Genomic DNA, 17,101 nt, shown 5'->3' on the forward strand with positions numbered 1-17,101 from the left:
TCTCCAGTTACGAATGTAATCTATTTCCGCAATATCGCTAAATATATAATACTTGATTAAAGGAGAGGCTCGAAGGAGACAGATAGGGTGACTTAGATCTACCCTAAACTGCTCGGAAGTAAATAGTTTTTACAAAATGGAACAGGCTTGAGAACTATCGCATTACAAGCGCTGCCTATCTGCCGAAAGGGTACGAAGAAACAGTTTGAATAACCCAAGTACAAACAGATTTGCTCTTTAAATGTAAAGAATCAGTCAGAATATCGGCTTGACTTTGATCACCAGTCAGACGTATAAATTTATTTCCGCGATGCGTCACACAGGGACCCCCAATTACAAGCAAATCAGGATACAGGTTGACTCTGTGAGCAGATCCAATGTTCTTCTGTCAGCCAGCTAGATACGTATCCTGATTTACCTATAATTACAGGTCCCTATTGACTGCATCACGAAATAACACGGTACAATCTCTTCTCGCTGACTTATTTTGGAGGGCAATAATCAGCCAAGCCAGTAATAAATCGCGAAATTCGTCAAACGATTATCGATTCACAAGAAACATCGGGAAGCAATGTACACGGGGGTTTCATTTTAATCGCCCCAGGCCGCAGAGGAATCATGAAAGACGTGCTGAGACAAAGAGGCGCAAGGCATTGAGCAGCCGGACTTTCCGCAGTTGATGATCCAGGCGAAGAAAGCAGTACACTGCTCGACGATGTGGTCTTGATCCACTCGGTTTTGCTTCTTGTTGATGGTTACGAAATGACCAGCATCATCATAAGCTTTGCCGATTATCAATTGGCTTATCAATTTGTTCAACAACGTCTTCGCGAGGAGTCGATACCGTAATCAAAAAAAGTGGTGCCCTAATCTACGAGGCTCTTCAAGATATGTCGTACATGGATATGGTTCTTAACGAGTCGGGGTGAGTCTTTCCTGTCTTTGCTACTGTGATGAAACGCTGCACCAAGGAAATCGAGCTCACTCGTTTGGACGGGATCACCTGTCGAGTTACTCCTGAGACTAGTTTTGTTATAAAGACTACAGGCTTACTTAGCAACTCTGAGTACTGTCCAAATCCTGACGCGTTTGTCTCAGAACGGTTTTCTGAGGAGAACAAACAAGAGTGACGTAAATTCGTATTTCTTATTTTTGGGGAAGGTTATCGCACTTGTCCTGGTCAGAGGTGAGCCACTCTTCAGATAAAGGCTGCTATTCCAACGATGACCAAAAAATGTACCTTGGAAATACGGCCGCGTACGAAAAAGCCAATTCGACTCAATCTTAACAATAAGTAGTATTTCACGACTACTCGAGCTGGAGAACTGCGGGAGCATGCAAAGCCCACGTAAATAATGTTTTGTCAGTGAATTGCGGTAATCCAAGGCCTCGGAATTAATCACGTATGGTGATGACGATCAAGAAGCGGGACTATTTATTGAAAAAATAAACAATTATTACTTATCATGAAATAATTATTTAATACGGCCGGTGGTAACAACAGTTTATTGCAATTTCATAAAAAGAGATGTTACTTTACGCTCATGAGGGGTTTGCATTAGGTCGACAAAACTGTAACAATCATAGCGGTTGTAGAAAATTTTCAACTTGGTGTGCCACCGAAAACTAAACTTCTTTAATTAAATTTACGGTACGCGATGTTTCCTGTGATCTGCAATCTCCGAGTAAACGCAGCCTTATGTAAGCTTGGCCTGCTTAGGAATTTGTATTTTATGCAAATACTATTTATGAAACGAACGTCTGTACATACATGCGGACCCTATGCGTGACGTCTTTATCCGAGGCTACAATACGTACACGATGATTTTCCCTGATGATATCTTCGCCTGATAATTAAAGGCACTCATATAGCAATGATTTTATGAATTAGGGATGCAGTCTCTTGTCAAATGCTGACAGCTAAAAAAATGAATGTGCGTCTAAATTTTCGAAATCCACTTAACAATCAGTGTAGGAGTCATTCAAGATTTCGTCGAGAAATTTAAGGCTGTAGAAAAACAGCAAATTAACGTAAACGGCTTTCATTGTCAGGCGAAATCAAACCAAGTCCATTGAGAGTACAAACTTAAATATTCCATCGAACTTCCTGGCATGACGATTCATTTCGCTGCTCGGCATTTAGCCCGCTATCACTGAAGTGTGCGTCGGTGTTTCTTCAATAAACGCTGGAATCGTACCGCAAACTTCTCATTTACACAAGTTGGGAAACGCGTTCAGCACCGTTTGAGTCATTCTTGTAAGATCTTGATGAAACCGTGTCTTGCCTATCACGAACAATTTGGTATACAAGTAATAGCATTATCAATAAACTACTCGTTAGGTACATTCGATACTCGCTTATCTCGTGAAATCTTCATACTTGCGGCATTTTGATGAGCTCGAATACTTTGTTACGAGTAAAATTAGTTAAAACGAAATGGTTATTTCCAAACGAAATATAATCAGCCAGCAGCGCCTGCGTTCCGGTAAAACGTTCTTTCTCAGTCTCAGAAATTTTCTCCCCTTGACTTCCGAATTAAATATCGCACTCGCGAGACTTGCCCCTCACAATCGAATTCATTATGAATTTATCGAGGGTTCGAAGATTTCACGACTATAGAAAGCGAGCCAAAGAATCAAGATAAGAGACCGGGGAGCAAAGTTTTCGGGAAACGAGTAGAATATGCCAATGCGAAGAGGATACAGGCTTACTGAATGCCAATTGATTTTACCCAGATGTAAAAAATATTGCCGATCTAAAAACATGGACTGCAATGTTTGCACAGGTTCAAATTTCTCAACGAATTCAAAACGTTCAAACATCAATATTTACTAATTGTAAACACTTTATATATGAAACGAATGAATTGACAGAATTAAAAAACAACAATAATAACAATAATTGTCAGGTGTCAAATGAATTTATAACTAATAGAATTTTAGTTCAAAGCTCAATGAAAACGTTAACTTCAGAATTTTTTCACATTAACAAGAATGAAACAGAAAAAATGATACATATATAAACGTGGCAAACAGTTGACAATTGTATGATTGACAAAATCGTAACACATCCGCAAGTTTACCGCGATTAAGATGGCTGATAGCAAAATGTTTTTACGAAAATGAATTTGGCTGGCACTTATCCGATAGTGAGATCGAACGTTCGTTTTTAATCTCGATATCCTATCTTCCGGGATCGCATAGAAGGGTAGGATGGTAGCGAGTTCGTTCGAGTTTCTCAAGTTGACGCCGGGGCAGCCAATATGGTGCTTTATACGCGGCAATAGGAGAAGGTATCGTCGTCGTTGTTTGAAGGGGGGTGAACGTGGGAAAGGAGGATGAGAGATCGATCGACCGGGCTCTGCTACATGCACAATAACAAGGGATAGAGTCGTGTATCTAGGCTAAACAGCCCATTTGCCTCGCACAATGGAGCCTAGCCGCCGCTTGCTCCACCTAATTACTAGACGCTACAGGCCGTTGCTATTGCCAAGTCGGCAGAGCTATCTTTACCACACCGAGTATCGCTGCTCTGTCAGCTCTTACGCGCCGAGATCAAAGGACAGCGTCTTGCCCGTGTTTTCCGATAGCCTTCAAGCTGTGCTCCAATTGCGGCAGATTTTTCTTCTTTCGGGATTCTCTTTTTTCCATCGTTACTTTCACTTCGTTTACTCTGTAGGTAGTGTGCATGTAAAAGTTTTCTAATCATGTGTACCGTCATATTCGCAGTCTAGTTACGGGAATAATTCGAGATAGATAGAGGCGTTGCATGGCAACACAAATTATTGCGAAAATTGACATTTGGCTGAAACTGTATCTTAGTATTTTTCAAAATTTTAACATTTTTTGTTCAAATGCTTACAACTTTGTAAGAAATATATCAACACGAATGTTTTTGTTTTTTTCAAATCGTGTGTTTTCGCATGTACTTTCTGAAAATGCAGTGCAACAAAATATCAAAAGCTTTTTTACCAAAGTTTCTTGAATTTCAAGATCAAAATCTCTTTATCAAACTTCAGTGTATCCATCGGTTTTTATTTAGCTCATCAAAAATACTACTGTCGATTCCACAAATTCTAAGGCTGGTCTCATCGTGGGGAAACGATTCTTTCTCTTTCTCTTTTGAATCCTTAAAGTTGGTGAGATTTATTTTCTTCATTTAAAACTTCTAATATTACTTTTAATGTCTTACACAATGTCTCATTCAATATATTATAGGTAAAAAGGTTGCAAATTAAGGTAATCGGAAGTTGTAAAAGTAATGAATCAGTATTTCGAACGAGGTTTCTTTTTTATTTATAAATGATTTTTTTGATTTCCGTTATCGTTTGAATATTTTACATAAATGATTTTTATATGAGTTCGAAATCACTGTGAATGTTAAAGATCCATCTTTTTTTTAGAATGGAATTTTTGAGTTCCTGTTATTGTTTCAATCTTCGTATATCAAATATTAAGATTTTCGTGGCTTTATCAATCTTCAATTATTGAAAATCTTACTTTCATGTTTAGTTGGTTTTTTTTACTGATTCATATGACTCTTGAGGTATTGAAATTTTGTTGATTAAACGGCAACTGAAGACTTGCTCGTGCTGTTGCTCTTTTTATCGTACCCTCAACGCCATCGCAGTCTTTTATCATGATAGATCCCAAAGAAATACCATTTGAGATTTGTTTCAAAATTTGATATGTAGCATATGTAAGCGACCACGAAAATGAAATAAAAAACAAAAATAAAAAATTTTGTTGAACAGACTGATTGATTGATTTCACAACTTCCGATTACCTTAATTTGTAACTTTTTATTATTACAACGTCGAATGAGACGTTGTATAAGATACATCTCGATGACTGAAGCCAATTGCTAGAAGGTTAGACACCACAAATTTATATTTTGGTAATTTTAGAACCAAGGATGAACCAGATACAACCAAAAGTGGTCAATAATTGGTACACTTACCTTAATATTTGAAGTTTTGAAGAAAAGAATAATTCGTAAAATGTAATTGAATAAAAAAATAGGAAAAATTGTTTCCCCACGTTAAAAACAGCCTTGAAATTTATCGAATAGACACTAGTATTCGTGTGAATTTTTCAAAAAAAAAAAAAAAATCTGTCACACTGATATTAAAAACAAAGATTTTAATTTTAGAATCAATAAAACTTGAGGAAACAAGTCTGGGATATTTTTTGGCATTTCACTTTTAAAAATGTCTTTCGCAAGGACAAACTTTGAAAAACAAAACTTTCACATTGATGGATTTTTCAAAAAGTTAAAGTATTTGGCAAAAAAAAAAAAATTGATATTTTAAGAAATTCATATCTCATGAACGGTTGGAAAAAAAAATTTGAAAAAAATCAAGGAAACCCGTTTTTACGGAATGTAAAAACATAGCCAAGCTTCAGCCAAATTAAAAATGTCAAGTTCCGCGGTAGGTTGAGTTGGCACGGATTGCCCCATATATATATATATATACCTATGAAGAATTTCCGGGATTTGGTGGCGGGTTGTTGCGGAACAACAGCTGCAGGGGGAAACAGAACCATGCTAACTTTGACAAATCGCATGAAACAGAACTTTCCTGTGTCAAAAGCAGTTAGTTTTTGTTGCTTAGGCGAGGGTGCAGCGGATGCTCATCTTCCAGAGAGAGGAAACAACGACGGTGAATCGTATGGAAGCCGTCCGTTAGGCGTTATTTGTTCCCCCGTGGATCAAAGCGATTCCTCTTTCAGAGTGAGAGAGAAAAGCAGGAAGTGAGAGAGACGGAGAGAGAGAGAGAGAGCGAGAGAGAACAGGAGGGGAAAAAAGGAGACATCCCATTCTGCCTGATATATTCAAGTTGATTTCCTATCTTGTAGATCTTCTTCGAGGAGGGATGTAAGCGTGGTGCAAACACCCAGCTCCCTTTCCGGGCCCCGAGGTGATCTAAAATCGTATCCAAAAACTAAGCTTAAAAACCACTGTCACGCCTAAGTTATGGAGAAACGTTGGAGAGTTTTCCCATCGAAAAAACGAACTCTATCAAATTTATATCCTCGTTTTTTACACAACCCCCTCCCGGACTTTTCATTAGGGAGCTGCCTCTCAGACCCTGCAAGGCTATTTCGGAAACACGTTTGTTCCTGCGATCTACTCGATTGAATGGAGAAAAACTTTAATCTAATAACGCTGAACGACCTGTCAGATTACAGAGTGAACAGAATTATTGACCGATTAGATTTTTTCATAACGATCACTTTGTTATTCTTCAAAATGAGGTCACAATATTTTTCAAATAATTTTATTCTCTTCGCGCGCGAGATTGCGGTCAGTTTTATGTAATTTGCGGATTACGAATTTCGAATTCCCAGAAAAATACTAACAATATTGGGCAAACTGAAATGACATCAATATCACGATGAAAATGACGTCAGGTACGTCAAACGGGCTAATTTAAGTTTCTATGAGACAATTAGCATCAGGTGTAAAACCTTTAATCCCGAAGCAGCTGGAAGCACGATCCCCAGGTGCATGATCCTCGTGGATTTTAGCATGAAGAATTTTTCATCGCGTCTAAGGTATTCATAAAATATCCTATTTCGTAGGGATCCTGAAAAATTGAGGGATTTCATTGACATACTCAGGGAAGACAAATAGGAAAGGTTGAGAAGGAGGCAGGATGAAAGGGGGTGAAAGGTATAGAAAGCGGAGCTATTCCATTCTCTTTCTCAGCTGGGGTACGGCGTCGACGGAGTTCTTCTCCCCAGAATATAACTCGGTTCACGAGGTGCCAAATTCTACGATTACGCTCCTGCACCCGGTGCAAAAAAAATCAAGACTCAAATTCGCAAAACTTTCCGATAGGCCGGGCGAAAAAGAGAGAGAGAGAGAGAAAAGTGAGAGCAAAGGTGAGAAACAGTCCAAACGTAGAATATTTCCAAGGATCTAGAAGCAGACCTTCGAAATCAGAAAATAGCATATCGCTTGGGATGACTCATGTGACGTCGGCGGCGGATTCGCGAGAGCTGGGGAGAGCAAAAAGAAGTCGGGAAGAGGGTTAAAAAAAACTCAGCCGAAACCACACACTTTCATTTGCTTCGGAAGTTCAAGAGCACTGTCAGAAACGGTAGCGGCGTGCCTGCCCGGTATTGATCCCAGGACTTTCGGTTCGATCCCTGTTGACTGTGGGCCGCGTAAAATACTCGTAAACTGCCCCCCTCCCCGATTCCTGTAGCCTCTGACCCCTTGCTTCACGGAGCTACCCCTTTTCCGCCTTTTCTCTTCTTCGCCCTGCGCTCCCGCCGTCTAGGCTCAAGGTCCTCTCGGGTCAGGTTCACCCCCTGAAACCCTCCTTGAAGAGTGAAATTCTCCGCCTTCCTACTTCCACATCCTTTTCTCCTCCTCCGGACGTGTATTCGTGTCTCGAATCTGGGTGGACCTTCGCTCGAGGTAAACGGACTTTTGTAATGACGGAAACTTCTTCACACCAGCCAACCCCTCTCGAGTTTTCCGCCTGAAAAGAGAGAGGGAAAATTGCTGGGATTATAGATACGTATAGACGTTGCCTGGTCGAGAATAGCCTAGTGACTTGTGTGTCTGATGAGAAAATCGATCTCCCCCTTCCCGGAATGAACGATGACGATGTTTCCATCGTTTGTCATATCCTCGGAAGACAAATCGATGCTAGGTAGCAACGACGTTTATTACATCGATTACGTATTTATTATGTAATGTCACGGTTGTCGATAAGGTTCGTGCCTGTACTGCTTGTCCTTCCTAGCATAACGTCGTCAGATTTCAAGGTACGATAAAGCGTGTAAGTCTCGTTTATTTCGAACTTAATTCTCTCACGTTTGCTTGCGAAAATCTTGCAGTAACCGGTCTTATTCATCCGCAATTAATAACGATCGTTTTCAACATATCGGAAGAATAAGAATTATACGAAGAAAATATGGCCAATCATTTCGTACGCAGCGCGTTTTACGGTCTGTCGGGCAGTAACCATTTACGCTTGAATTTATACCGGGAAGTAAAACCCGTACCGAGTACACCGCAGGTATTCAAGTGATATATTTATAGGTATCCATATTTTATAAAACGAATTGATTTAATGCCGGTGTTATTTGAGCGGCAGCTTATAAATATTATTGTTGCCATTATTAATGCGGTTATTATAAACAACGCGAGGCTGCAGGTGCGCGAGAAATTATTACGGCAATGGAAAGGTTCGGGATTATATACCTGTAGGTATAACATGTAACCTGTACGCAAATTTAAGTGAGAATTTTTAAGAGATATAATCCATCTATGGTAGACCGAGTCTGCACACCTAGAAGTCGGGGGTGTAGCGCGTTGCAATATGCATATTAATCTCGTTCCCCGACTGCATATATTCGGTATGAGATGAAAATTTGCGAACTAATCTAGTTTATGCAAGGTAAGATGTGGAGTACTAAAACTAAACTTGGTACGCCTTCACTCCCGTATATTCATCGCGGTAGGAAGAAGCCGAGGGTCCGTGCAGCGTACATACATATTACATATACCCGATTCGCATCAAGTGCATAATAAGAACACGTGCAAACAGCTTCGAAACGGGAATAATATCAACTTACAGGGTAAACAATGTTTATTCGTGCGAAACGTATTCGCCAGACGATTCTGCAAACATCTATCGAGTTAAGATCAATGCGAATGGCCAAGGGTTGAAATATGTTGCTCACCGTTTCATCACCGTTTACGGTTATTTACCGGAGGGTAAGACGTCCGACAAGTACTAACTTGCGGTTTTTCACGAATTGCTTTAGAGGATCGACGCGTAGCGCCTAGAGGATAAATAGCACAGAACGGTGAGTTCGGTATTCACGTAGAACAGCGAATGCATCAATCTGACTCATTCGATCCGCTGTTGCAGGCTCGTTTTTACTTGCCCGCTAGACCGCATGGATGATTTGACCCGAAATTTTTGAAATCACCGAAAATCGGTGAACATTTTGCATTTATTCATGAATTCGTTTTGCCCTGTCTGCGTGAACGTGTTAAAGATGCCGACGACGCGGAGTCGCGAAATTCCTTCTACGTATTCATGTCTCGTTCTCGTTCAGGGGTTGGACGAGGCGACCTGGCGAGCATTGGAGGAACTCGACTTCTTCGCTTCCGACCCGAGCCAGCCACTGGTCGCAGCAATTCCTTACTTCGCGGATTTTTCCTCGTATTTTTGAACTTCATTCTTTTCACAGAAACGATCCGCCTTCCTATTTCCCACCGTTGTACCAACCCTCCCGCTCCCCAAACGGTTCAATTTCTCGTCTATCCTCAAATCTCTTGCTCCTTTTCCAACTCACCTCGGACCTTTTCTCATTTATGCTCAGCGGCGTACAGTATACTTGCACGTTCTTCTCTCGAATACAAGCCGAAACGGTTCGCTAGATGCGATAGCTCGCCCATTGCCAAGCGTCGACTCTTGGATAGATACGACTTAAGATAATCGACAGATTGCGAATAGTTCTTCATAAATTCTTATTAGACGTGAAATTTCACAAGTTTCATGAATTGGTAAGCATTCCAGTTCAATGGTGATCGGTAGTATTTTAGTCTTACCACATTCATTCAAAGTCTTTAAACCCCATTTGAATTAATGAATTCTCGAAGTCTGGTGTACACTTTATTTCAACATGGTTTCAGCATTTTACAAATATTTGCCAACTTGCAATGGTGACGCGACGCTCTGCTTTCTTCCGGAATCTCCAGTAATGACTTATTCACGGATTCAAGGTACCACAGTTTCGCTGCAGGCGTTACAGGAGCGACCTCAAACAGCCCAAACTAGGTCAACGTCCCGCATAGCTCATTTCGGTATGATTAATGATCGTTCTCGAGTGCCGAGACCGGGACCAAGTGGGAGAACAGCAACGAGATAGGCAAGTTGGAGGAAACGGTGGCTGGTAGTTACGGGTAGGTGGTCAGGTGCCTCCACGGTCTGAGTCCTCGGCATGAGCGAGAACTCGAGTTTCATTGGCGCTTCGACTTGGCACTTCTCGGAGGCCAGGCCTAATGGACCCCGGTTTGCTAAAATCCTGATTCCCGCGGAGGTGAAAAAGGAGGAGCGAAGGTGGCTGGAGGTTGATTAATTGGAGATCTCGGTGGTGCGGCTGGCGTCAGAATGGCGAATCTTCCGCCACCTCTGGCATAATTATTTTGATATTCTCGCGGAGCTTGCACACGCGACACAGAGTTGTCAGGCCAAGCTATTGGCCGAGGGCCTGCCGAGGAGCGTAGCAGCCTGTTTGAGCGTAGAGCAAGTCGTGTCGCACCCGGGGCAATTATCTGGCCTCGACTATCCCAGAGACGAATGTCACCCGGAGGAAGGAAGCCGGGAGAAACATCGGAAGTAGGTGCGAGGGAACTGCCGTTTGCTGTTTCCTTGCATTTTACGAGTCGCCCTCGCTTTATGTCCGTTTCATTCACTGCGCAAGGCAAGGTTCCTCGCGAAACACCGCGAAGTTGTTTCAGTAAAAACAGACGTTATTCTCACCCTGCTTTTCCTATTTTATACACACAAATACCCGGGTATAAACTTTGTACTCCTACTGCACGGGGTCTTAGTCGCTGATATATTGCGACAGCTGCGCAGAATACGCATACTAAATCCTCCGCGGAACCCAAACCTGATCGAATTTTCGCTCAAAACCATAAAGTAGGCTGCATAAACCATAACCTAACCTGCACGCCATGCCGTACATTGTTTATTCTCCTTTTTCAATTCTCACGATCACACAAGCGTGTCATGGAATTGTTTATACCTCTCTCGTTCTTATTGTTAGTGGGAGAGAGAGGAGAATTTTCGAGGCAGGAGAAAAACGTTAATGATCCAAGCGTTCGTCAATTGAAACGTTTATATACTCGCGAAGTTATTTGAGGTGATGGAAATAACTACCGGAGAAATTAATTTTTCAAATTCTTTCAGAGAGGGAAAAAGGTGGCCCATTGGCTCACCCTCGTTAAACTATGAAGCACTCCGACGAACGGGGATATTAATTTTCATCTGGCTCCTTAGTTTACAATCTCCGGTTTAAAAAGTGATCCTCGTTTCGTCTCCCCCTGAGTCTTCCGCGTCAGTCATCAGCCGCAGAAATGTCCATAATCTCTAGATCGGGCCTTTTATAAAAGTTGGACCGAACGAAGGGATGACGAAAGTGCTTCTAGCAATCGCTTCTGACTCTTGGCTTCACCCTGCGGTGATGGTGGCGTATACCGGCGCCAGGGAGCTTCGGAATATAGAAAGCTGGGGAGAAATAAGGGTGGAAGAATGGTAAGAAGGAGAGGAGTGAGGGAGGGAGAGCCGCGTAAACGCCCGGCATGTTAATTGAGGGCAACTTTTTAATACGATCCTTCCCCTCGCACGGGAAATTCTCGGGGTGAATTTTCGAGGATCGGTACCTACGTTCGCCAAACGAATCGCTGGTTGAAGACCGACTCTGGTATTTATCGATTACTGCAACTCGTCTGCAGCTTGTATTCACCTGCGAGTGAAATTTCTCCGCTATTGTGTGCAGTCCCTCGGTATTTCACAATCACACAAGACTCGATTTTCATCGTGTTTAAAGCCAAGAATACTGAATTATCTCTCGCTTGCCACACTTTTGCAAAATCGCGCACTTGCCAGACTGGGGTGCTTCACACCCCAGCGACAAATATTGTTATAAAAAATAAACTATCGAACATTTGAACTTGAAATTTTTTTCGGAACGTATTGAAATCTAACTTCAAAGCGTCGCGTGGTTAATACAGTAAAAAATTGAATTTAAATATACTAAAAAAAATGCAACAGGAATTAAAAAAAAAAAAATTGTTATTCTTACAAAACAATTTATAATTTTTGGTTATTACGATTGTTTTTTTTTTTTCAATTTCATTTAATTAAGGGAAGAACAGGCCCGGGGTGGTCTACACCCCTCAGTGGCAAGTGAAGGTTATTATTACTCCACGCGTTCCTGCGTCCAGGAATTCATAAGCATACTGCGCCGCTGCAGATTGATGAGTTTGAGAACCGTCACTTGAATAAACTAGACTAAGCACTTGGTTGCCGCGGAACTCTCGAGTGTTATGAAGTAGTCTACAGTCGTTCACCTCCCACCTGCGGTTGGGCTTGCCATTGAAGTACTTGTCACAGTCGACCTCGTCAACTTGTCGTTGGAAAGGAAATACGTGAGTACAGTCCTCCACTTGTTTTCAGAAAGAAAGAAAAAAAAAACAGTAAATTCACATTTTATGCAGAGAATGCATGTGATTACGGATGATTTCACGATGTCACAACTATTTTTGACTTGGAAAAAGTGGCGTTTCTATTTCTTTTTTTTTTTAAACTTTTAACGGAAAAATTTTTCATCTAACTGCGTAGAATCCTTCATTTTCAACAGTGTCGAATACCGTGCTGACGTTAGTATAATTTTTTGCCACACCATCAGAAACGCGTAGGTTTTAACGATTCTGTTTCCGCCATACAATTCCGTGTCTAATTCCGCGCACACGATGCATTCGGGTATATCGACGTCATGAGGTGAACGGCGTTAAGCGATGCACATATGCACCGAATGCATATTTGCGTTTAAATGGAAATGACTCGCCTGCTGCAATCACTGCTAACGAATCTGATCCGACTTCGATTAACACGTGCGTCGTTAGATCACTGAAATTTTGGATACCAGCTATCACGTGTTTTTTGAACATTTCAAACAAGAATTAGGAGATTGCTGTATTTTTATTTTGAACTACGAAGCCGAAATGAGCCTAATTTAAATTTACTCAATCATTGCGCACCATTTACAGATAGACAATTTGATCGGTATAAAACGTATTTTGCGTTTGATTCGGCAATTAACGTCGCATTAAGACTTTCAGTTGCCCTTCCATTAATTGTCCGACAATTAGAGTCCCCAAGACGTAGGCGCGAGGGGTGGGTTATAAAATTCTTGGTATGAACGTGAAGTGTAAAAGTTCGGCATCCGCCCACTCTTTTGGCACGTCACCTTCCAGGGTGAACCAAGTATGAGGGTGTAGAAGTTTTTTCCTTGTCTTCGTGCGCCCCCGCCGAATGTACACCAACACATGCTACGAGGGCTTACACGCATGCGGGTACATGTATCTATGGGGCAAGGGTAGGGCGAAACAGTAAACACGTACAAGTTATATTACCTTAACCCCCGCCCCAGCCCCTCTCAGCGAAGGTACGCGCCTCCCTGGTCTCCTAAATAAAGAATAAGGCCCTAGAACGAGAGGTAAAAAGAGATGGCGAGAGAGAGATAGATAGAGAGAGAGAGAGAGAGAGAGAGAGAGAGAGAGAGAGAGAGAGAGAGAGAGAGAGAGAGAGAGAGAGAAGAAGGAAGGAGGGAAGAAACCACCCTTAAATGAAGACAGTTTATAAGAGTGGTAGAGGTCGATATAGTAGTGCCAGGAGAAGGATTAGACTGAAGTATTTTTACTTCACGAGACTACTGGAATGGTAAGAAGATGGGATGGTGTACCTGAGTTGTAATTCTGTGGGGTCAAATTAGGACTCTTATTTCCCAACTCGAAATACCTCTCGATTCACTTTCATTCCCCTCGTCCGACGAGCTCGAAGCTCAATGCACGAACCGTGACGACAAAAACTTTGACGAATCGCAATTGTCTGATTTGAGAATAGAACGAATGAGGTCAACGGCGCAAAGCCATTGATTGAACCGAAACATATTTCTTCCTTTCGCGAGATCGATTTCAAGTTATTTGAGAAAATGAAGGCACAATTTGCAAAAACCAATTTCGTACCGTCGATATTGTTACAGAATGTAAGCGTGAGGAATTAAATGGAGTTTTACTCAGAGAATAAAGCAGTAATAAAACTCTTTCGTCCACCCTCCGCGTATTACGCAGCTCACTCCACGTTGCGGTCTGTGGTAAATAATAAATAGGAAAATATAAGTTGAGAGCCCCTGATCTGGCGCCAGGTTGGCTGGAGCCTGACACGCGATCAATCAACCTGCTGCCCTGTCCCCTACCGTCACCCCCCCGCCCCGTCCAGCCGCCCTTTCACCCTTACCAACCGTAGTGCTTGTTTCACCTGAGTTGAGTTCACCGCATGTAGGTACCTGCGTAGACACGATGATATCGCGATCAATTTTACCACCCCTTACAGTTTCCACCCTTGTTCTTCGGTTTGGGAAACGCTGTTCGAAGAGCTTACGGTTCGACGCGGGATCCTGAGCCTTCGATCAATCGATGGAGAAGGTGATTAGCCGGCGTGGTTCTCGCAACCACACCTCAAGGTACGCGAGCGTGTCCGATTGTACGTGCAGATAATAGTGCGTATTCAGACTTGCCGTATTTATCTGCTGTTTTACATCCAAATGCCTTTACGGTTATTTATCGAAGGCACGTTTCTGCTTTACTTTCGAGGTACTGGTTTTTCCTATCATTGTTAGCTCCTTACACACTCGTAAATAAAGCTACTCTATTCTTAGGCATACTTTTAACGCTGGTCTAAAATATTCGAAATGTTTCTTTCAAAGTCGGGCATGGTTCTGTTTTATGCGTAAAAATATCCCTTTATACTCGACACTTCGTGAGAGATTCGTTGAATGATTCGCAGATGAAAACAAGGCGTTCCAAAAGAGAATATTTCTCACTAATGGTGTGGTAATTCAATAAATACTTGAGTTCATGACATTCGATTGATCTTATTTGAAGGTGCCAAAATCAAATCAAGGTCAACTGTGGGTAGTTGTCACACTTGAAATTGAATTATTGATTGTGCAAAGAAATACGACATGGGTGAGTTACACTCGGATATCAACTTTACTTTCAGAAAAATTTCATTTTGTTATAGTTGAATGGGACATTTTCGTGAAATCGATATCGCAACAATGACGTTTCTACTACTATTATAACTATTTATTGTGATTATAGCTGTACCGTACAAAATTTAATATTGATTGGAACATTATCTAATCTGGTCGTTTGATTCACATCATTTTGTTAGTTGAATCCACTGTATTGTCACACCAAAATCAAATTATTACAACAGTCGTGCAAGAATATACTGTATACCGTAATCCGAGTCACTTAATTGAAGGAAAATAACAACACTACACTACATTGTTTAGTTACAGCTACGAAACTCATTTTAGTTTTATACCTGAAACTATACCTATTGTTCGGTTACGGTGAAAAATGACGTTTCAATCAAGGATTGTACAATAACCACAATTGGAAATTTATCTCATATAACACGATCAAAACTGACCAAATGGAGGTATGATTCCGGGTAGGGATAGTCAGGCGTGTGCAGTAATGTCAGCGTTCGAGAGCATCTCTGTAACGAAATTACCTTCCATCTCCACTCATGGTTATATTTTTATATGGAGGTTCTAGCTGACTATAAAAAACTTGTTACAACCTCCCCACCCAGTAGAATATAATATCGGGTTGGTGCAGAACTTACGATGATTAAGTCGGTAAACCAAAGATTGGTCTTGAAACTTGGGGATCTATACTAGAATGGCTTCTCACGTTGGATCAGAGTCTCTATCTCGATCGTTAAAAATTATACGACTTTCGTACATGGTGTGACAAACAGCAGACAGCGCATATAGCCGAGCCGATATAGCATCCCCCTACCGTTTTTCCCTTCCAAGTAACAAATCGTGTCTCAGCACTCGCTCATTGTCCTCCAAATCAAAAAATGCCGTGCTCTGCACAGACAGGATGAACATGGTGCATATTTTCATGCTAGAAATTAAAAAAAAAAAAACAAAAAAACAAAGAAGTTTTGGTATTTATATTTCATGTTGTGAATTTTCGACAAGCCTTCAGCTGTTGTCGATTTATTTATTCCTTCTTCGTTACGTTCACAAATATCTTATTTCCGTATGGTATTTTCAACATTTCACAGTTCTCATTTCTCAAATAAACATCGAATCCTCTCGGTAGCTCATCTCTGAATTTTCTCCAATAATCGCGATTGGAGCGCTAAGGTTTCAACTGATTCATCGACCGTGCATGAAAGTCGTTTTCGCAATCAGCTACGTCATTACACTCCTGTTATCACTTTGTTTTTTACAAACGCGTCGGACGTGCACACGCGTTCCTTGCCTTCCTTCCAACCCACGGCACACGTCTCCTTGGCCTGTCGAGTCCTCCGCGTGTCATGTTCGCCATCTGCGAGGTTCGCGTCTGTCAGCTGGCTTATATTCTTGAACCATCAGTTCAGGATGAGCTGTGCCGTTCTGAATGCTAAACAAAAGCGAAATTGTAACACGTTGTATGAAGTAACGTATTCTGGCGAATCTTGCGTCTTGCTACGATCTGCACGGGAAGCACCGGAGCTCAAGCAATAACAACTGACGGGAAACGGTAACCTTATCAGAGTCGGAGGTAACCTCGTTTCAAACTCTCCACTCTTTTCTTATACACGTGGTATAAAATTTCCAATAGCGCTGATAGAGAATTTCCGTGCTCTCTAAAATTCCCGCGTAGAAACATTTCACGGATAAATGCATCAACGCCATTCTCCAATCGTTCGAGGGGAGAACCACCCAGGCAAAGTAGCGAGTGAATCTTTCTTCGAATCGAGGGTGTTCGATAATTCAGATTTTCATCGTCCAGGCCGCCAGATTTGCATTTTACCCTATTTGCGAGCTGCGTAGTTTGCCTATTTTGTCATCAGTGCTGCAGGTACCGTTTACATATACCGAGAATTAGGCAAATTCATACCCTTGGGTACTCGTTGGACTGTTTATGTTACTAATAAATTCCATGCTTATATCCGCCAACCTCCCAGGAGTTTGCAGAATTTCCTGAATCGATATTTATGATTTGAAGATCCTATAGAGCTGCGGTAATCACTTAATTTTGGCCAAGTTGCTACTCTCGTTTACTCTCCGCGTAAGCTGCTTTAATCGAACAATCTTCAATTTCGGAAGTCGGCTAACATGAAACTCCTGCAGTAACGAAACTCAGCTCAACTTTCGTCAGCGGTGGCGCGTATCTCGCGTGACATTTTTCTTTCCGGGGGTGAAATATTTCTCTGCACCCACTGCGCAGCAGGTATAACAATCGTGTGCCATGCGTCCGTTGGACAGATGC

At 41.7% G+C, this 17,101-nt stretch overlaps 1 protein-coding gene across 1 annotated transcript in view; it reads left to right on the top strand.

The window, feature by feature from the left end:
* LOC124222247 (protein Fe65 homolog) overlaps window positions 1-17,101 on the top strand; it is a 201,529-nt gene that overhangs the window by 43,244 nt on the left and 141,184 nt on the right. The window lies entirely within an intron of this gene.

This window comes from Neodiprion pinetum, chromosome 6 (genome assembly GCF_021155775.2).
Source record: "Neodiprion pinetum isolate iyNeoPine1 chromosome 6, iyNeoPine1.2, whole genome shotgun sequence".
Taxonomy (NCBI): Eukaryota; Metazoa; Arthropoda; class Insecta; order Hymenoptera; family Diprionidae; genus Neodiprion; species Neodiprion pinetum.